The sequence below is a fragment of the Symphalangus syndactylus genome, chromosome 15, assembly GCF_028878055.3.
Source record: "Symphalangus syndactylus isolate Jambi chromosome 15, NHGRI_mSymSyn1-v2.1_pri, whole genome shotgun sequence".
NCBI lineage: Eukaryota > Metazoa > Chordata > Mammalia > Primates > Hylobatidae > Symphalangus > Symphalangus syndactylus.
In genome coordinates, this window is record NC_072437.2 from 90,370,150 (window position 1) to 90,393,187 (window position 23,038).

A 23,038-nucleotide genomic window follows, 5' to 3' on the forward strand; every position below is an offset into this window, starting at 1 on the left:
TCTTCTGCTTCTCCCAGTCCCTTGCTGTCGCATATTCATAAGAAGGCGGGGTCGCTTCCCATCTCCTTTGAATCTTCCAGGCTTGAGGGTGAGAGGAAAAGATTTGGGGCAGACATAGTTTGGGAGGGATCACTAGGAGGAGAATAGGGTGGGAGAATGAGTGGTGACACAGACAAATAAGCAAACATAGGGTTCCTGTTCACAATTTCTTCTTCCACTCTCAGGCTGCAAGCGCGCGTGAGGACACGAGCACACACACACACACACACAAAAACACACTTATTTTTTCTTTAACTTTTATTTTAGATTCAGGGGTACATGTGCAGGTTTGTTACATAGGTAAACTCGTGTTACAGGAGTTTGTTGTACACGTTATATCATCACTCAGGTACTAAGCCTAGCACTCGAGTTATTTTTCCTGATGTTCTCCCTCCTCCCACCCTCCACCCTCCAGTAGGTCCCAGTGTATCTTATTCCCCTCTATGTGTCCATGTGCTCTCATCATTTAGTTCCCACTTATAAGTGAGAATATGCAGTATTTGGTTTTCTCTTCCTGCGGTTAGTTTGCTAAGGATAATGACCTCCAGCTGTATGTGCCTGCAAAGGACATGATCTCCTTCCTTGTTATGGTTGCGTAGTATTCCAAGGTGCATATGTACCACATTTTCTTTCTCCAGTCTACCATCGATAGGCATTTAGGTTGGTTCTATGTCTTTGTTATTGTGAATAGTGCTGCAGTGAACATACGACACACATCATTTCTTAATGCCTGAATTGAGCACAAGAAATTTTGAGGAAGTCCTGACTAAGCCCCTTTGTCCTAATTATAGTATTAGACTTAGATGGGGACATTTTTTTTTTAACCAAGGATTTTTAACCATGATTTGAACTATGTGCTCCTCATCCATAAAGAAAGCAGTTAAAAATATATATATGCAGTCTTTGCTAGCTGCATTGATTTTTGCATTAATTTATTGAATTTCATCATAATTGATTAGTCCTTTGCTTTTTAATGTAGTGCAGCCCTTCATTATATCATAATCCAAATAACCCGATGTATGAATAGTCAAGTTGTTACTGGAATCCCATTTGCAGAAAATAAAAGGAAACAGTGTAAGAAAAATGACAGGCCGATAGCTCCAGACAGAGCAGCGTGCAGATATATATTCGCATTGTGAATTTAAGCTCCAGATCAACTGCAAGAACAAACCAGCAATCCTGAGAGGACCCAAGACCCTCTGAAGGAAGCAGACTGCTACTGCAGGACCTGGGAGACACACCAAATACTGTGAGTGCCCCAATAGTGGAAGTGGGAAAGGGAGACCCTCCTCACCCAAACACACACTCCCCACTGGAGAAACTGAAGGTCCCTTTGCAGGAGAAGTTTCCAACCTTACTTGTAGCTTAGTCAATTTAGAGAGCCGAGTGAAATACAGGGGTAGAGGAAGCAGCAGAAAGGCCCTGGGGGCTCGTTGGGTCCCCAAGCAACCCATTCCTTCCTGTTGCCACAGGAATTCACAGGGAGGGCGGCCAGAAGAGCAAGGGGTAAAACGCCACAGGGAGAAGGAAATCTCTAGCTGAACTTTATAATAATTTGAGCGGAGCGAGAAGCCTCCCAGCCAGAACTCAGGGGAGGGCACAAATCTGGTGTGCAGACTCCACAAGCAGGGGAAGAACCAAGCCCTTTTCTTTCGCAGCTGGGAGGCAGGTAGCCTGAGGCAAGTTTTCAAGCCCCTCTTGCTCACAGCCTGGAAACAGACTCGGGGCTGTTAAAGGGGGTGCACGTGGGAGTGAGACCAGCCCTTCAGTTCGCATGGGAGCTGGGTGAGGCCTGTGTCTGCTGGCTTTCTCCCACTTCCCTGACAACCTGCATGATTCAGCAGAGGCAGCCATAATCCTCCTAGGTACACAACTACAGTGACCTGGGAATCCCATCCATCCCCCACAACAGCCGCAGCAAGACCCACCCAAGGAGAGTCTGAGCTCAGACACACCTAGCTCTGCCCCCATCTGATGGTTCTTCCTTACCCATCCTGTTAGCTGAAGACAAAGGGCATATAATCTTGGGAGTTCTAGGACCCTGCCCACCACCAGTTCTACTCCATACTACCACAGCTGATGCTCTCTGGAAAGTGCCACCTCCTGGCAGGAGGCCAACCAGCAAAATCAGCACAAAAATAGAACATTAAATCACCAAAGCTAAGGATCCTCATGGAGTCTACTGCAGCTACCCCTCCCCCACCCCACCACCTCCACCAGAACAGGTGCTGGTATCTGTGGCTGAGACACCCATAGACGGCTCACATCACAGGACTCTGCAGACAACCCCAGTACCAGCTTGGAGCCTGGTAGACTTGCTGGGTTGCTGGACCCAGAAGAGGGACAACAATCACAGCAGTTCGGCTCACGGAAAGTCACATCCATAGGAAAAGGGAGAGAGTACTACATCAAGAGAACACCCCTTGTGACAGTAATCTGAACAACAGCCTTCAGCCCTAGACCTTCCCTCTGACAGACTCTATCCAAATGAGAAAGAACCAGAAACCCAACCCTAGTAATATGACAAAACAAGTCTCTTTAACACCAGCCAAAAATCACACTAGTTCACCAGCAATGGATTGAAACCAAGAAGAAATCCCTGATCTACCTGAAAAAGAATTCAGGAGGTTAGTTATTAAGCTAATCAGGGAGTTACCAGAGAAAGGTGAAGCCTATGGAAAGAAATTTAAAAAAAACAAAATATGAAGTGAAGGGAGAAATATTCAAAGAAATAGATACCTTAAAGAAAGAACAATAAAAAATGCAGGACACTTTGGATACACTTTTAGAAATGCAAAATGCTCTGGAAAGTCGCAGCAATAGAATTGAACAAGCAGAATAAAGAAATTCAGAGCTTGAAGACAAGGTCTTCAAATTTACCCAAACAAACACCAAAAAAAAAAAAAAAAAGAGAGAGTAAGAAAATATGAACAAAGCCTCCAAGAAGTCTGGGATTATGTTAAACAACCAAACCTAAGAATAATCAGTGTTCCTGAAGAAGAAGAAAATTCTAAAAGCTTGGAAAACATATTTGGGGGAATAACCGAGGAAAATTTCCACAGCCTTGCTAGACGCCTAGACATCTGAACACAAGAAGCTAAAGAACACCCGGGAAATTCATCACAAATTATCACGTAGGCACACTGTCATCAGGTTATCCAAAGTTAAGATGAAGGAAAGAATCTTAAGAGCTGTGAGACAAAGCACCAGGTAACCTATACAAGAAACCTATCAGATTAATAGCAAATTTCTCAGCAGAAACCTTACAAGCTAGAAGGGATTGGGACCCTATCTTTAGCCTCCTCAATCAAAACAATTTATCAGCCAAGAATTTTCTAACCAGCGAAACTAAGCATCATTTATGAAAGAAAGATACAGTCTTTTTCAGACAAACAAAGGCTGAGAGAATTTGTCATTACCAAGCCACCACTACAAGAACTACTACAATTTCAAAGCTCTAAATCTTGAAACAAATCCTGGAAACACATCCAAACAGAACCTCTTTAAAGCATAAATCACACCAGACCTATAAAACAAAAATACAAGTTAAAAAGCAAAAACAAGAAAACCAAAGTACATAGTAAACAAAGAACAAGATGAATGCAACAATACCTCACATTTCAATACTAACATTAAATGTAAATGGCCTAAATGTTCCACTTAAAAGATACAGAACTGCAGAATGGATACAAACTCACCAACCAACTACCTGCTACCTTCAAGAAACAAAACTAACACATAAGGACTCACATACACTTGAACACTTGAACTAATGGGGTGGGAAAAGGCATTTCACTCAAATGGACACCAAAAGTGAGCAGGGGTAGTTATTCTTATATCAGACAAAACAAACTTTAAAGCAACAGCAGTTAAATGAGACAAAAAAAGACGTTGTATAAGGCTAAAAGGCCTTGTCCAACAGGAAAATATCACAATCCTAAACATATATGCACCTAACACTGGAGCTCCCAAATTTGTAAAACAATTACTAATAGACCTAAGAAATGAGATAGACAGCAACACAATAATAGGGGGAACACTACTGACAGCATTAGACAGATCATCAAGACAGAAAGTCAACAAGGAAACAATGGATTTCAACTATATCTTAGAACAAATGGACTTAGCAGTTATATACAGAACATTTCATCCAACAACCACAGAATACACATTCTATTCAACAGTGCATGGAACTTTCTCCAAGACAGATCATGTGATAGGCCATAAAACAAGCCTCAATAAATTTAAGAAAATTGAAATTATATCAAGCACTCTCTCAGACAACAGTAGAATAAAACTGGAAATCAACTCTGAAAGGAACCTTCAAAACCATGCAAATACGGGGCAATTAAATAACTTGCTCCTGAATGAACACTGGGTCAAAAATGAAATCAAGATAGAAATTAAAAAATTATTGGCCTGGCGTAGTGGCTTATGCCTGTAATGCCAGCACTTTGGGAGGCTGAGGCGGGCGGATCATGAGGTCAAGAGATCGAGATGATCCTGACCAACATGGTGAAACCCCATCTCTACTAAAAATACAAAAATTAGCTGGGCCTAGTGGCATGTGCCTGTAATCCCAGCTACCCAGGAGGCTGAGGCAGGAGAATCGCTTGAACCCAGGAGGCAGAGGTTGCAGTGAGCCAAGATCGCGCCACTGCACTCCAGCCTGGTGACACAGCGAGACTCCGTCAAAAAAAAGAAAAAAGTTCCTCAAACTGAATGACAATAATGACAAAACGTACTAAAGCCTCTGGGATACAGCAAAGGCAGTACTAAGAGGAAAGTTTATAGTCCTAAACACCTACATCAAAAAGACTGAAAGAGCACAAACTGACATTCTAAGGTCACACCTCAAGGAACTAGAGAAACAAGAACAAACCAAAACCAAGCCCAGTAGAAGAAAGGAGATAACCAAGATCAGAACAGAATTAAAGGAAACTGAAACAAAAAAAAAAAAAGAAAGATAAATTAAACAAAAGCTCGTTCTTTGAAAAGAGAAATAAAATTGATAGACCGTTAGCAAGATTAACCAAGAAAAGAAGAGAGAAAATCCAAATAACCTCACTAAGAAGCGAAACAGGAGATGTTACAACTGACACCACTGAAATACAAAAGATCATTCAAGGCCACTATGAACACCTTTATGCACATAAACTAGAAACCTAGAAGACATGGATAAATTCCTGGGAAAAAAGAAACCCTCCTACCTTAAATCAGGAGGAATTAGATACCCTGCACAGACCGATAACAAGCAGTGAGATTGAAATGGTAATTTAAAAATCACCAATAAAAAAAATGTTCAGGACCAGATGGATTCACAGCAGAATTCTACCAGACATTCAAAGAATTGGTACAATTCTTTTGACACTATTCCACAAGACAGAGAAAAAAGGAACCCTCCTTAATTCGTTCTATGAAGCCAGTGTTACCCTAATGTCAAAACCAGGAAAGGACATAACCAAAAAAGAAAACTGCAGACCAATATCCTTGATGAACATAGATGCTAAAATCCTTAACAAAATACTAGCTAACGGAATCCAACAACATATCAAAAAGATAATCTGCCATGATCAAGTGGGTTTCATACCAGGGATGCAGGGATGGTTTAACATACACAAGTCAATAAATGTGATACACCACATAAACATAATTAAAAACAAAAATCACATGATCATCTCAATAGATGTAGAAAAAGCATTCAACAAAATGCAGCATCCCTTTACACTTAAAACCCTCAGCAAAACTGGCATACAAAGGACATACCTTAATGTAATAAAAGCCGTCTATGACAAACCCACAGCCAACATAATACTGAATGGGGAAAAGTTGAAAGCATTCCCTCTGAGAACTGGAACAAAACAAGGATGCCCACTCTCACCACTCCTCTTCAACATAGTACTGAAGTCCTAGCCAGAGCAATCAGACAAGAGAAAGAAAGAAAGGGCATCCAATCTGTAACGAGGAAGTCAGACTGTCCTGTTTGCAGGCAATATGATCGTTTACCTTGAAAACCCCAAAGACTCCTCCAGAAAGCCCCTAGAACTGATAAAAGAATTCAGCAAAGTTTCCAGATATAAGATTAATGTACACAAATAAGTAGCTCTTCTATACACCAACAGCGACCAAGTGGAGAATCAAATCAAGAACTGAGCCCCTTTTACAATAGCTGAAAACGAAACAAAACAAAAAACTTAGGAATATACCTAACAAAAGAGTTGAAAGAACTCTGCAAAGAAAACTACAAAACGCTGCTGAAAGAAATCATAGAGGACACGAACAAATGGTAACACATCCCATGCTCATGGATGGGTAGAATCAGTACTGTTGAAAAGGACCATACTGCCAATAGCAATGTACAAATTCAATGCAAGCCCCATCAAAATACCACCATCATTCTTCACAGAATTAGAAAAAACAATTCTAAAATTCATATGGAACCAAAAAAGAGCCCACATAGCTAAAGTAAGACTAAGCAAAAAGAACAAATCTGGAGGCATCACACTACCTGATTTCAAACTATACTATAAGGCTGTAGTCAGCAAAACAACGTGATACTGGTACAAAAATAGGCACATAGACGAATGGAACAGAAAAGAGAACCCAGAAATAAGCCCAAATGCTTATAGCCAACTGATCTTTGGCAAAGCAAACAAAAACAAAGTGGGGAAAGGACACCCTTTTCAACAAATGGTGCTGGGATAATTGGCAAGCCACATGTAGGAGAATGAAACTGGATCCTCATCTCTCACCTTATACAATAATCAACACAAGATGGATTAAGGACTTAAACCTAAGACCTGAAATTATAAAAATTCTAGAAGATTCCATTGAAAAAACCCTTCTAGACATTGGCTTAGGCAAGGATTTCATGACCAAGAACCCAAAAGCAAATGCAATAAAAACAAAGATAAATGGCTGGGACCTAATTAAACTAAAGAGCTTTTGCACGGCAAAAGGAACAGTCAGCAGAGTAAACAGACAACCTACCGAGTGGGAGAAATCTTCACAATCTATACATCTGACAAAGGACTAATATCCAGAATCTACAACAAACTCAAACAAATGATTAAGGAAAAAACAACAACAACAAAAAAACCAATCTCATCAAAAAGTGGGCTAAGGACGTGAATAGACAATTCTTAAAAGAAGATATACAAATGGCCAAGAAACACAGGTAAAAATGCTCAACCTTACTAATGATCAGGGAAATGCACATGAAAACCACAATGCAATACCACCTCACTCCTGCAAGAATGGCCATAATCAGAAAACAAAAAAACAGCAGATGTTGGCATGGATGTGGTGATCAGGGAACACTTTTACACTGCTGGTGGGAAAGTAAACTAGTACAGCTGCTATGGAAAACAGTGTGGAGATTCCTAAAAGTAGGGCTATCACTTGATCCAGCAATCCCACTACTGAGTATCTACTCAGAGGAAAAGAAGTCATTCGAAAAAGATACTTGCACACGCGTGTTTATAGCAACACAATTCACAACTGCAAAATCATGGAACCAACCCAAATGCTCATCAATGAGTGGATAAAGAAACTGTGGCATATACATATATATATATATATATATATATATATATGTATATGTATATGTATATGTATATACATGATGGAATACTACACTACACAGCCATAAAAAGGAATGAATTAACGCATTTTCAGTGACCTGGATGAGATTTCAGACTATTGTTCTAAGTGAAGTAACTCAGGAATGGAAAACCAAACATCGTATATTCTCACTGATATGTGGGAGGTAAGCTATGAGGACGCAAAGGCATAAGAATGATACAATGGACTTTGGGGATTTGTGGGGAAGAGTGGGAGGAGAACGAGGGATAAAAGACCATAAATATAGTGCAGTATGTACTGCTCAGGTGATGGGTGCATCAAAATCTCACAAATCACCACTAAACAGCTTACTTGTGTAACCAAATGCCACCTGTACCCCAATAACTTATGGAAAAACAAAAAAGAAAAAGAAAAAGAAAAAAAATGACAGGCTTAAGGAAGTCCACACAGGGGACAAGCGTAGTCTGCGCGGGAGGACGGGTGGTGTGATCATGGCTCACTGTACCCTCGGCCTCTTGAGTACCTGGGACGACAGGCATGTGCTACTGGCACTGAGCTGTTTTCCAGGGTCATATCAAGTGGTCCTCCAGACGTTTCTGTTTCCTTCCTGAAGTTCCCAGCAGTAGAATCATCCTAAATTACATCATGAATTCAGGTCCAATCTTTCACTGAACAGTTCACAGGTGGCGATCTAAGGGTGATTTGGAGGGTACAGAGATTCTTCCACCCCGTACTCTGCAAACGACCTGCCATGATGCTTCCCTGTAGGATTTGCTCTTCAAAGTCTCTGTCAGGATATACACGTGTTACCTAAAACAGGTGATCTGTACCCATTACCACTCACTACTTACAGGTAGCTAGACTTACAGACTTTAGAAATCCACTCATTCCACACATCCTTGCTGGTCCCTGTCTTCCAGGTGCCAGGGAAACAACCAACAACCAAACAGCCCAGGTCCCTGCCCTCAGGGAGCTTGCCTTGTAGTGCGGGACAGAGCACAGACAAATGAGGAGTCAGGGAGTCACCATCCCTATAAAGAAAAATACAGCCATTTAGAAAGTCAGGTTCTTGAAGCCCAGAAGGCATAGACATACCCGGACCTCCCTGAGGAAGAAACTAAGTCCAGGTTTTCTGACTGGATTGAAGTCCAGCTGTGTGACCCTAGCTATATGGGTGCTTTTCTGGGTTTCAGTGTCCTCATCAAACAAAGAAACTGGGTTATGTGGGGTTTTCACTGTTTTTAGAGTAGGCAGGGAAAGTTGCAGCATGCATTGTGTGCACAGGAGGCTCAGAAGGCCCCACACAGTGGCGGAATGGTCAGTGTGTGGATGCTGATGTCAGCCTGGGCTCCAGATGCATTCGCTGGGCAAGGGGCTTCTTCTCTGCATCTGGGCTCCCCAGCTGTAGCATGGGTGGTCATCCCCACCTCTGAGGTTGCTGGGAATGCTAAATGAGAGAACTTCAAAAGCACAGGGCTAGCGGTTACAATCATTTCCCACCCAAGTCCTGGGGCGTTCTGGAAAGCAGACCTGCCCTGTGGCAGTGTCCTTTGAAAGTGTTAGTTGCTGGATAATGAGCACTAACTTTGCTTTCTTATTTATTTATTAAGACAGAGTCTCCCTTTGTCGCCAGGCTGGAGTGCAGTGGCGTGATCTCAGCTCTCTGCATCCTCTGCCTCCTGGGTTCAAGCGATTCTCCCGCCTCAGCCTCCAGAGTAGCTGGGACTACAGTCACGCACCACCACACCCAGCTAATTTTTTGTATTTTTAGTAGAGATGGTGTTTCACCATGTTGGCCAGGATGGTCTCGATCTCTTGACTTTGTGATCTACCCACCTCAGCCTCCCAAAGTGCTGGGATTACAGACATGAGCCACCACGCCCGGCCTATTTATTTATTTTTGAGAGACAGAGTCTGCTCCCAGTTTCAAGCAATTCTCATGCCTCAGCCTCCTGAGTAGCAGGGATTACAGGCACACGCCACCAATCCCAGCTAATTTTTTGTATTTTAGTAGAGATGGTGTTTCACCATGTTGGCCAGGATGGTCTGAAACTCCTGAGCTCAAGCAATGCTTCCGCCTTGGCCTCCAAAATTACTGGGATTATAGGCCTGAGCCACCACACTGGGCCTATGAGCACTAACTTTGCTTTCTAATGCTTATTGCCCACTCATAATTCTTTCCCTGCAAAGGGAGGTAGGGTGCAAGGGAAGGCTGAGGTCTGCAGAGGCATCTGCTGGCCCTCTATGTATATCAGCTCACTGTCGTAGCTACCACTAGAGCATCTGCACATCCAGAGAGGATCCTGGGAGGTCCCTTTCCTTGCCACCAACATACAGCATGTTGCACAATGGGACTAGGGTTTTTTTTTTTTTAATTATTATTTACTATTGACTTTTTAGAGACAAGATTTCGTTCTGTCACCCAGGCTGAAATGCAATGGCGTGATCATGGTTTGCTACAGCCTCAGCCTCTTGGGTAGCTGGGACTACAGGCATGCACCACTGCACCTGGCTAATTAAACAAATTTTTTTGTAGAGATGGACTCTCACTATGCAGCCCAAGCTGGTCTTGAACTCCTGGCTTCAATCAATCCTCCCACATTGGCCTCCCAAAGTGTTGGGACTGTAGGCATAAACCACTGTGTTACAGGGACTAGGATTTAAATGCCTCTTTTGCGACACGGTGGTATTTCTTATAGCCCTGGCCTCCTTCAGGGCATCTGCTATTTTTAACAGCAACAAACCATTACGAATTCTCATTGTTCACTGATTCTTCAATAACAGAATAGTAAGCACATTATTCTTGTCTTATACAAAAATAAGAGGGAGGTATGTATGTCTTCTAGCTCCAAGAATGTGTCTCAAAATTGCTCCAGAGCCACAGCAATGAGTGACGGAGAAGAGAAGAGCTGCACAGAGCCACCTGCCTCCCCACTGGGAGCCTCCTGATTATGCTGGGCTGGGGATCCCAGCCAGGGCTGCCCACTGGGCAGCAGGGCATAGAGACTACCCTGGGTCCTCCCTGGCAAACTGCTTCCTGGAGGGCTCTGGCCAGTCTCTCAGCAGGACGCCCCTTGAAGACTGCATCCCTCGTAGTAACTCACCCTGTTGCCCACTTTCCAAATGCAAGAACATGGAAAGCAAGCAGGTGTCTTTATACCAGACATTGTCAGGTTTCAATGCCTAGAAATAGGTCTTTCTGAGTAAGAATCCAGAAGAAGCAATCATCAAAATATTACAAGGTGTCAAAGGCAGTTATTAGAGCAATCCCTCAATATCAAAAAACTCTTTAAAATGCATAACAACAGCTGGACATAAGATGCGTAGGGGAATAGGAAAAATGCAACGGTAGGGCAATGAAAAGAAGGGAAAAAGAACAGTTTGGAGGATGAAAGTGCCCAGAGTGAAAAATGTGCTTAAATAATATGTGCAGACCTAAAAACAAGCCTTTTTAAAGTTCCCCTTAGATTGGGGAAGAATTTAATTTACTGCCTTCTTTTCTAGGTTGGATGCCACACCTGTGGTTCACTTCTCTAAGGATCCATATCTTCTTTATGGGGAGATGTTGCTTAAACTGTGTTATCTTCTGCTACACATATTGGAATCTATTTTTACTTGAAATTTTTGGAAATGCTAATGCTAGTTGTCAGCATATCTTTATGCTTATTGTTTTATTTATATCATAGTTTGGTCCAGAAAGAATTTTAGATGGCATATATAAATACATAAAATCCAATAGCAAAAGAAAAGAATTGAAAATATGCAGATGAAGAAAATAAGACAGAGGGGAAATGAAAATAGAAAAGATTGGCAGGCATTCCTATATTTACATCTATGCAAATTCATATGTATCAGTTTATATCAAGAAACTTTTAGTACTAACTCTGAAAATGATATACACAAATCATGCAAAAATTAATATTTAGCACATTAAAAATGAAAAGACATGGTATAGTTTGTAAAAAAAGTGTACTGTGTTTAAGGGAGAAGGATGGTGTTGTGATGAGGCAGGGAGGCCTTGAAGTTTCTGGGGCTGGAAACAATTATCATTATCTTTTATGGTGTATATATTTGCTCTGTGTACTTGTTAGACATTTATCATCCTTAGTTTACTATGATAGAAGAAAAAAGCAATCTATTGTTAAAAGAAAAACTTCAAGGAATATAAATTTAACAGACTTGGAGTAAAGCATGATGCATGAATCAGGCAGCACTCCAGACCAGAGGAGGTTCTGACAGCTCCACTGCAGCAGCACATGCAGTGAACTTTTGTAGCTGGTGCAGACAGAAGACAAAGAAAATGTATTTGATTGGTTAGAATGGAAATGCGAGGTTAGTTGGTGGCTTCTGATTGGCTAAGACTCTACATTCATTTTACTGTTTATGTTGGTACTGTTTATGTTGGGCTGGGGGTTGCTTCCATAGGAATTTAAAGGGCTAGAGCTGCTCCAGCCTAATGGCCTCCCAGTTAAAAAAATTTTAACCCCATATTGGTGGTGTATGGTTCTTTTTTCCCTTAGTGAGACAGTATAAGGAAGAGACTCAGTCCTGGCAGACAAGAGACACGGTGATTAGGCTCCCACTAGGCCTCACACATCCAGGTATCTTTCTTCCTGTACCTTCTTGTCTCCTTTAATAAGCTGACCCAAGTCACAGAGCAGAAACTCAGCTGACCGGGCTCAATTCCTAAGCATAAAAGGAAGAACCTTGCCATTTACGTCCCTGAGGAATATCTGCCAAGGTTGTGGAAGCAAGACTCTGACCTTCCATTATAATAAGAACCTGACAAGATCCAGCTGGCCACAAGATGGACTCCAGCACTGACCTTTCACTGACTTTTGCCTCATTATAATTTCATGGTAATACTAAAATCTCCACGCAAAGAAAGGCTTATCTGCCATTTTCTGTACATGGAACACAGGTTAGGGCATGACGCCCCACTATGCAGCTGCAGAGGAAACCCCACCTAAACATGCTTGGGTACCACTCCCTTTTCCCACCTCAACTTCCTTAAAATGACAAGCGCCAAGCCCCTTGGCGAGCTAGCACCAGGGTCCCTTCCCTGTACATGGCTCCCCTGTGCTCCAGCCACAAGCCTAACCCTTGCCTGAGAAAAATTCCCGTTTTGCCTGGTGGTAATCTCTACTTATGCAAAAGCCAAAGACCTGGAGGTCCAGGGTACAGTAACTTTAGTGCTCTAATCACGTCTGAAGAGTTAGTAAAGTTATGTGAGAGGTAGAATTAAACAAGTGTCTACATTCCCTCTGGTTTCGTGTCATTCAGCACTCCACTCTCTGTCAGTGCAGTCTGTGCTTGGTGGCCGACTTGTTGGCCAGCCTCTCTGCTTCCTCTGCCCATTCCTGTGCGTGACTTTCTTGTGTGTTTCCTGGGTCCTTGTTTCTCCCATTTCTGCTCAGGACTGACTTCGGGTGTGCACTGAGAAACATTTCCAATGTTAGCCATAAATTTGTCTGAGATGGCATTTTGGTAGCACTTCTCAATTTGACCTGGACCTTCACACACAGAGTTAGGAAGAGGCTGACGTGGAAGACAAGGTGAGAGTGGGGAGACTGGCGGCCCCACAAATCAGGAGTGCCTGGGTCTCCAGAAAAGGCGACTGAGCATTCAGTCACACGTGAAGGTGTCAGCTACTTCTCAAGTAAATAGCTCACACAGGCTGGTGGAACACAGATGGTGCCTCGTACCAACACGCAGCACATATAGTAAAATCTGTGTTCACTGGTCTGGATATTCAAGAATCTCGTGGATGCTCCACTTGATTAGATATTGCTATCCATAAGATTTAACTCAACATCACCCTAGCCAACTCATTTCTCAGCTTCTGTGTTCATTTATGGTCAACTAATTTGGTTAAAAATTTCTTCTGCCTTTGAAATACACAGAAATGCATTGTGTTCCCATCCTGAGTCCCAAGCTAATACACTCCAAAAATATTAGGCTAATTATGTGTGAAGTTCTTAATTCTAAGCTGTACAGACAAAAGTACATACTTCAAAGTCTCTCCAAGTTTTCTAATATAATATTGTTCCCATGAATTGCTCTAGTGCCTTATTCCTCCTTGAATTAAATGAAAGGAAATTGAGGAGTAGCAAGGATTCACTCTCATCTACTACACTAAATCCTTCTAAGCATCAAACAAGCATTTCTCACGCCTGTAATCCCAGCACTTTGAGAGACCCAGGCGGGTGGATCACAAGGTCAGGAGATCGAGACCATCCTGGCTAACATGGTGAAACCTCGTCTCTACTAAAAATATAAAAAATCAGCCGGGAGTGGTGGCAGGCGCCTATAGTCCCAGCTACTCGGGAGGCTGAGGCAGGAGAATGGTGTGAACCTGGGAAGCAGAGGTTGCAGTGAGCTGAGATCACTGTTGTGGGAAGTCAGGGACCCCAAACGGAGGGACCAGCTGAAGCCATGGCAGAAGAACGTGGATTGTGAAGATTTTATGGACATTTATTAGTTCCCCAAATTAATACTTTTATAATTTCTTATGCCTGTCTTTACTACAATCTCTAAACATAAATTGTAAAGATTTCATGGACATTTATCACTTCCCCAATCAATACCCTTGTGATTTCCTATGCCTGTCTTTAATCTCTTAATCCTGTCAGCCGAGGAGGATGTATATCGCCTCAGGACCCTGTAATAATTGTGTTAACTGCACAAATTGTACAGCATGTGTGTTTGAGCAATATGAAATCTGAGCAGCTTGAAAAAAGAACAGGATAACAGCAATTGTTCAGGGAATAAGAGAGATAACCTTAAACTCTGACCACCAGTGAGCTGGGCAGAACGGAGCCATATTTCTCTTCTTTCAAAAGCAAATGGGAGAAATATTGCTGAATTCTTTTTCTCAGCATGGAATGTCCCTGAGAAAGAGAATATGTGCCTGGAGGTATCGGCTTATAAACAGCCCCCCTGGGCGTGGCCTGTCTCTTATGGTCTTATGGTTGAGTCTGCAGAGATGAAATAAACTCCAGTCTCCCATAGCCCTCCCAGGCTTATTAGGAAGAGGAAATTCCCGCCTAATAAATTTTGGTCAGACTGGTTGATCTCAAAACCCTGTCTCCTGATAAGATGTTATCAATGACAATGGTGCCCAAAACTGCATTAGTAATTTTAATTTCACCTCGGTCCTGTGGTCCTGTGATCTCGCCCTGCCTCCACTTGCCTTGTGATATTCTATTACCCTGTTAGGTACTTGATGTCTGTCACCCACACCTATTTGCACACTCCCTCCCCTTTTGAAAATCTCTAATAAAAACTTGCTGGTTTTTGTGGCTTGTGGGGCATCACGGATCCTACCAACGTGTGATGTCTCCCCCGGACGCCCAGCTTTAAAATTTCTCTCTTTTGTACTCTGTCCCTTTATTTCTCAAGCCAGCTGACGCTTAGGAAAAATAGAAAAGAACCTACATGATTATTGGGGCAGGTCCCCCGATAGATTGCACCACTGCACTCCAGCCTGGGCGACACAGCGAGACTCTGTCTCAAAAAAAAAAAAAAAAAACACACACAAAAAACAAGCATTTCACCTTGGGACCCTAATTAAAGTTACTTCCTTTCATTTTCATTGTGGGCCCCAGAGAAACAGATGTGTAAACAAAACTGACAATATCTGGCAGTTAGTAACCATCAATGCCAAACCTGGTCATCCTAACACAGAATCCCATCATAATGTGCTGGTGCACACAAAGCCCATCCTCAATCTACCAGGTAGATGTGGAGAGTGAAGAAATGATGTTAAAATTGAGGTGTCCGAGTAAATTCACTCCTTAGTAGGCCCTTAAGTGTTAGATTTTTCCCTAAAGCATTCATTGTAGCCAATTGTGCATATAGCTCTGCTGTTATTGAAGAAATGGTAACAAATTGTTATTCCTCATTTTGACTCTTGTTCATTCATTCATTCGGCAACTATTTATCTAGTAACTATGTATAAGGCAAGATGCTAGTCTCCTGGGAAATTTTTAAAATAGAATTGCTGTCCCGGCACAGTGACTCACGCCTGTAATCCCAGCACTTTGGGAGGCCGAGGCACGTGGATCACCTGAGGTCAACAGATTGAGACAATCCTGGCCAACATGATGAAACCCCGTCTCTACTAAAAATACAAAAATTAGCTGGGCGTGGTGGCACATGCCTGTAATCCCAGCTACTCGGGAGGCTGAGGCAGGAGAATCACTTGGACCCTGGAGGCAGAGGTTGCAGTGAGCCAAGATAGTGCCATTGCACTCTAGCCTGGGTAACAAGAGTGAAATTCCATCTCAAAAAAAAAAAAAGAATTGCCCATGAGGGCATCAACATATAGGGGAAAGATAAAGTGTGTGTTAATCTAATTCCCGGAAATTAAATTTTGGTTCAACTGTGGTTTCAAAAGACACAAGTTGAAGAATACTGTGGCAAATTCTTTTAAAAAGCAAGGAACCCAATTGTAATTAAAAAAAAAAAAAAAAAGGCAGCCTTTACTTACTTTGTAAATTGGAATTTCGACGTAAAGAAAACGGCTTCTAAGGTTGAGAGGTCGCTGAAGAATGGTAGATTTCTTCCTGCAATTCACTAGAGGGCGTACGTGGTGAGAAGGGCATTGAAGATGGGGAGAGACTTGGACAAGAAAACAGGAGAGAGTGCATGAGGGGAGGAAGGAGAATGGGCACCACCAGAAGAGTGGGGAGAGGTAATAGTACTGGTTTAGGGGATGTCTCTAAATTAAGGCAGAGAAGATGAGATGGACTTACCACCCACTGTCACCCTCAAGGAGCTGGTGACATGGTGAAAACTGTGCTCATGTGAGGGCTATCATCTTGGCTGCTGTGTGGCTGAAAGTGGTAAAACAGGCAAAACTGTGAGTAATCCAGGAATTGGGACCTTAATGTCCCCCCCTTTTTTTTAGCCCCCTCAGTGGCTGAGGTCAGGCAGAGGAAGTGTATCAGGCAGATTCAAAGAACCTTGAGGAGAAAGAATAAGTGACCTCAGGAGATTGATGTGGAGGCCCCCTAAGCCCACCTCAGTTTTCTCTGTGTGGCTCTTCATGCAACCCTGTTATCTACCTGACTCAATTAGTTCTCCTGGTGTCATGAAGGCAGCAGCCGGTTGCCAAACACTCCGAAGAGGCAGCCTCTGAGAGAGCAGCTGCTTCTCTGGTGTAAAATAGCAGATCTTTGAACTGCTAAGAACAACCCAATTCACCCAGGACTATTTGCTCTTTAATAACAAAAGAAGGAGGAAAGGTTGTTTGTTGTTGAGGTCTGTCCACATGCCTGGCACCTTGGCTCAGCTCTCTGGATATACGTTATCTCAGTGACATCATTGACCTTTTCAATTCCTAGTTTCCTTCAAATAATCCATTTGGAACCATTATCCATCAGCTTATTTCAATCTTTTTGAACGTCTTCTGTTTTCAGCCTGTGCACGTTCTCATGAACAATGAGAGGCATCTAATTTAAAATCATTGCATAAACAGTACTTTGGTTTTTGCTTGCCTTGCTAGGATACTAAGGTGTTGTAGCAGGACGAGCCATGGACAAAACTCCTCAGACACCGGGTTAAAGAAGGAAGTGGCTTTATTTGGCTGGGAGAGTTGGCAGACTTGCATCTCAAGAACCGAGCTCCCCAAAGAAAGAGTTCCTGGCCCTTGTAAGGGTTTACAACTCTAAGGGGTCCACATGACAGGGTTGTGATAGATTGAGCAAGCATGGGGTACATGACTAGGTGGGGGTAAGCAAGGCAAATATTTCTCCACACCATTGTCTGTGATCTATAGATAGCACAAGCGATTCGGGTGGGGGTTAATCTTTACCCTACAGGCCTGACCAGTGGCACCGATCAGTGTGTTATTCTTCAGTTTTTACTTCCTCCTTTTCTTTGGAGACAGGAGACAGTAAGAGAAATGGCTTCTCTCCTTAGTGTCACAGGGCAGAACCTCATTCCATGCTTTTGCTCATGGCCCTTTGTTCATTCATTTGCTCCATAAGCACTGATTTAGCTTAAACCATATGCTAGGCTCTGTTTCAGGCACAGAAGAAACAAAACAATGTGCTTTCTGTCCTGGAGGAATTAATGGTGTGATGGTGGAGACAGACTGAGAAAAGGATCTTACAGCTAGAATGCAAGGAAAAGTCTCTGAGCAAGGAAGATGCCATAGAAACATCAAAGAGAAAAGCCAACTCAAAAATGTGAAATGCTTCAGGAGTGTGCTTGTCACTTCCAATTTATACAATTTTATAGATTTTGTAGAACTTCAGAATCCTTCCTTTTAGCATCACCTTTTGAAATTAAACATCACCTTTTTAGCCAGTCCTTTATGGAAGCCTCCTTTGACTCTTGACTTTTCAAATTTAAGATTTGTTCTATTTTTCTTAGCATTTGACCTGCACTGAAAATAGTCTTTCAATTGTGGACACATCATAAAAAGATTGTACCCTCAGGCTACCTTGCCGTTAGATGTCAATTGTGTAAACAATTTAGCAGCATGCACTCTAGGTGTGGTCAGTTTCTTTTGAAATTCACTTTAACTGTAAGCATTGGGAACCTCCCCCTCTGGAAGAGGCCTGTTCTCCTCATGGACTGATCATGTATGTGAGTCTGCATATGTCTGTTTTTCTCTTTTATTTGCTGATGTTGAAGTTGCTTAAATTCTTCCATAAATACTAAACCGCCTGTCCAGAATGTGTAATGCAAGGATGTAGTTTTACATTACACGTAGCTGAAAGGATATAAGTATTTTCACATAAGAGATTTGAGTGGATATGAAGAATGTCAGCTACAGCACCAATGAGAAAAATCCCAGGTTCACCCGTAACCATGCAGTCCAGTGTCAGCAACTAGTTGACTTCAACTTTTGAAAAATGAACACCCACTCTAAACTCTGCAATTCCAGTTCATGGATGCCGAACGTTCCTTGGCCACCGTGACAAGAGGAAGCTCTCAAAAGCTTTCCTTGGAGTGCTTTCAAAATCACCTGAGACCCTCACTCAGAAAGCATGAAAGTGGAAGAGGCTTTTCTGCTGTTCCCTGTGGGTGTGTCATGAGATTCCTTCTGGAAGTTGGCAAATCAAACGTGAGAAGTCCACCCTCACATCTTGACAGGTACATATCTAGTTAAAAAGCACTTATGGCCTGAAGAAACACAAAACAATAGAAAAATAAAATTAAGTAGTATCTTAGTTTGTTCACACTACTTTAACAAAATACCTTAGACTAAATGGCTTATAAACAACAGAAATTTATTTCTCATAGTTCTGCAAGCTGGGAAGTCCAAGATTAAGGTGCCAGCAGATTTGGTGTCTGGTGAGGGCTGACTTCCTGATTCAAAGATGGCACCTTCTAGCTGTGTCTTCACATGGTGGATGATATGGTCTGGCTCTGTCTCCATCCAAATCTCATCTTGAATTGTAGTTCCCACAATCCCCACATGTTGTGGGAGGGACCCAGTGGGAGGTAATTTAACCTTGGGGGTGGTTACCCTCATGCTGTTCTCGTGATAGTGAGTTCTCACGAGATCTGATGGTTTTATAAGGGTTTTTCCTCCTTTTGCTAGGCACTTCTCCTTCCGGCCAGGATGTGAAGAAGGACATATTTGCTTCCCCTTCTGCCATGATTGTGAGTTTCCTGAGGCTTCCTCAGCCCTGTGGAACTGAGAGTCAATTAAAGCTCCTTCCCTTATAAATTGCCCAGTCTGGGGCAGTTCTTTATAGCAGTGTGAGAACAGACTAATACAGTGGAAGAGAAAAAATTCCTCTCTATTTAGCCTCTTATAAGGCCACTAACCCCACTCATGAGGGCTCCACTTTCATGATCTAATCATCTCCCAAAGACCCTTCCCTCCTAATGCTGTCACATTGGGGGTTAGGTTTCAACAAATACATTGAGGGGGGACGCAAACATTTAGTCCATAGCAAATACATTGATTTATACCATTTAACTAGCAATCTTGATGCTTTTAATCCATTGAACTGCTCATCTCTGGCCTCACAGCCTGTGCACTTGTGGGTTCTCTTGCTGTTCTCTCGGCACAGCTGCCTGGCTCGTCTCTTGCTTCCTTCAGGCCACTTCCCCATTGTCACTCAGATAGGGGGAACTTTGATTAACTAATGTAAAATAGCAACACAGGCTCAACACACACACACACACACACACACACACACACACCACTATATGTTGATATTTATATTTTCTATCCCATGTATCACCGTTTGACTTACTATCTATTTACGTGTTTGTTCATTGCCTTTTCCCTCCCACTAGAATGTAAGCACCACAAAGACAAGGTCTTTGTCTATTTTATTCCCTGTTATATTCCCAGCTCCTACAACACTTGATAGATGCTCAAACAATATTTACTGAATGAATTATGCCATTCAAAATATCGGACTTGCTTTTTAATATTCATCAATCTGAAATGAGGAAGTTAACTATATGTCTGTGAGTTTCCCCATGATTTTAGAAGGCGTTCAGAGAGTAAGAGGTTGAGCAGGTGAGAGATGTGCACTTCTGTTTTCTATCTGTTGTTACTCATTTAAATAAAAATAAGAAACTAAAATATACACGCAAAGTTCTCAGAACGTAAAACACACTGAGACTGCTCTGTGTCCCAGAACCAGTTTGAAAATCAGTGTAGCTTAATGCCAGATCCAATTCCACTATTAAGTCATCACATGTGACCTATCTTTAGAGAAAACGGTCAGAATGCAATAATGTTGTAGAGAGTGGGAGGATGTTAGCTGGAGCAAATGTCAACACTCTTAAATGTTGTGATTTGGAATCCAGATCAAATCCTCTCAGATTTGACCTAGTGCTCTGAAACAAGCGGGAATATTGCTGTGGCCCCTGCTGCCACTGCCTCCACCATTGCTGCCATTTCCCCGCTGAGCCCTGCACCTCTGAAGCCCCCTGATGCTCAGGTGTTGGGGGAGAATGAGCAGAGTGGCTATTGCTCTCATGGTGCCCCCCACCCCAACCTGGCTAAGGTGGGAAAAGCTGCGCCTGGGAGGCAACCAAAGGTGCTGGTGGAGAGAGAAGCTGAGATTAAGCCGCTGGTTTTTGCAAACACAGCATTCCTTGATATAGACAGCCTTAGGCACTCTGAGTCCAGGGAGTAGGAGGGGATGGATTAACATCAGAGTGCACAGACTCCAGAGGGAACTGAGTAACAAAAGACACCCAGCCAGGCCCTCCTCACCACCTGGACCAGAAATCCCAGATCAGCCTGTATCCCTAAATTGTCCCCAAGCCCCTCCCTGTCTGGTTCTCAGCCAAGAAGAGGACCAGGTGGCTTGGCTTCCTGCTTTCTGGAGATTTTTGTCCTGAGTAAAGCTCCATGAGGTCAGTGAATCTCACCCCGAACCTCACTAGGCTGAACTCACTGCAGTTTCCTAAAGTTCCCTGTTTGGGAGTTGCAAACCCTCTGCCAAGAAAACCCTTTTGCTCCCAACTGGTTGGCTTGGCTAAGCTTGGAACTCAGCTAAAGCAACACCACCTCCAGGAAACCTCTAGACACCCACAGCCTGGGACCTCCTGTGCATCCACAGCATCTTGTGCAGAGCTCCAGCGCCACACAAATCCCAGTGAAGAATGTCCTGTTGGCTCAGCTGTCACCTCCCTAGGCTGGTGAGCCACTTGAGGGCAGGAACTACCCGAGGGTCACAGGTATGGAATACATGAGGCACTTAATAGATGTGTATTGAATGAATCTGTGAAAAAAGAAAGAGGTAGGTACAGGTAAATGTTAAGAAAATGCAGAGAATGAAGCACTTATTTCCACTAAATTCCTTGGGGAAGAAATATTTGAATAACTCCATGAAAGGTGAGATTGGATTTAGCAGGTAGAAGCCGGGCAGAGGGAGGACCCTCCAAGGTGCAGGAAGCGCAGGAGGGATGGATGGGTAGGCAGTGCGGGTGGCCTCTGCCACCTGCCCGCCACTGTGGCCTTGAGCAATCTACCAAGCCCTGTGCATCTCATTCCTCATTAGGAAGGTGGGAATAATAACAGTACCCATTTCACAGGTTCCAAGGACCAGATGAACTAACACACTCTCAGGGCTCAGAACAGGGCTTGACATTTATAACCATCCGTAGGCATATCAGTTGCTATCAACACTGCTATCATTATAAGTACAAATAACAAAAGTAGCAGACATTCTTAGACAGAAAAATGGAAAATGGTCTGCATTAGATGCCCTTTTGTTTGGTAGCCCCTATTCTAGATTTACCTGACAGTACCACTTTCAAATAGAGCATTCCAAAATTTTCAGTTTGACTGACTGTTTTGTTGTCAGTGCACGCTCAGAAAGAGGTCACTGAATCTTTTTATTTGGGGATCTAAAATGATCTGGATTTTAACACTAGATAAGATTCCTCTCAATTTCACTTTAAATTGAAAAAAATGGCAGATAAGCATTAGATAAGCAGTGAGAACACACACACACAGGCACACACGCACGAACACACACACAAGGACATGCATGCATGCACGTGGACACACGGGCACACACGCACGCACACGGACACACACACATGCACACGCGCACACACATGTCACACGCACACACAGACACACGCACGCACAGGCACACAAGCAGGAGTTCAAAGCTGCAGTGAGCTGTGACTGTGCCACTACACTCCAGACTGGGAGAAACAGCGATTCCCTGACTACTGAAAAAAAAAAAAAAAAAAAGTCTGCAGATGGTTTTGGGTGGGCCACGGTTTACCAGGAACAGGGACTGGCCGGTTTGTAGATGTGGAAGCATCAATTTCCAGGAATTAAGAGCATGGCTCCCGCAGTTGGGCGTGGGGTGAGCTGGGGAGGCGCAGCCCCGAAGTCCGCGTGCTCCAGATCCGCCTCTCAGCTCGGGGACTCTTTGAAGGGGATCCAGTCGGGGTGGGAGCAGCGGCACACGTTTGTACTTTGAAAAGAACCATCCGGCAGCCGTGTAAACAGGGGCAGGGAGGTTGTGAGGAGACCCCCGAGAGGTTTTGCAAACTTTCCGGAAGGAAACTTCACTCCTCGCCCTCTGCGGAGCCCCACACAAAGAGGGGCCACCACTTCCTGCGAAGACAACTCCAGGAGCGGACAGAACATCCGTGTCTGCATGAGAGCCCATTCGGATGCAGGCCGGGGTTCTTCAGCCCAGGGCCCACCCTCCGGAGGTGAAGAAATGCGCAGTGCTGTGTCCGCCGCGGCCCAGGCTGGCCACCGGCGTGGGCAGGCGTGGTTAGGCAGCGCTCGTGGCCTCTGCCACCTGCCCGCCACTGTGGCCTTGAGCAATCTACCAAGCCTTGTGCATCTCATTCCCCATCAGGAAGGTAGGAATAATAGCAGCACCCATATCACAGGTTCTGAGGACCAGATGAGCTAACATACTCCCAGGGCTCAAAACAGCAGCTCTGGGCACACTGC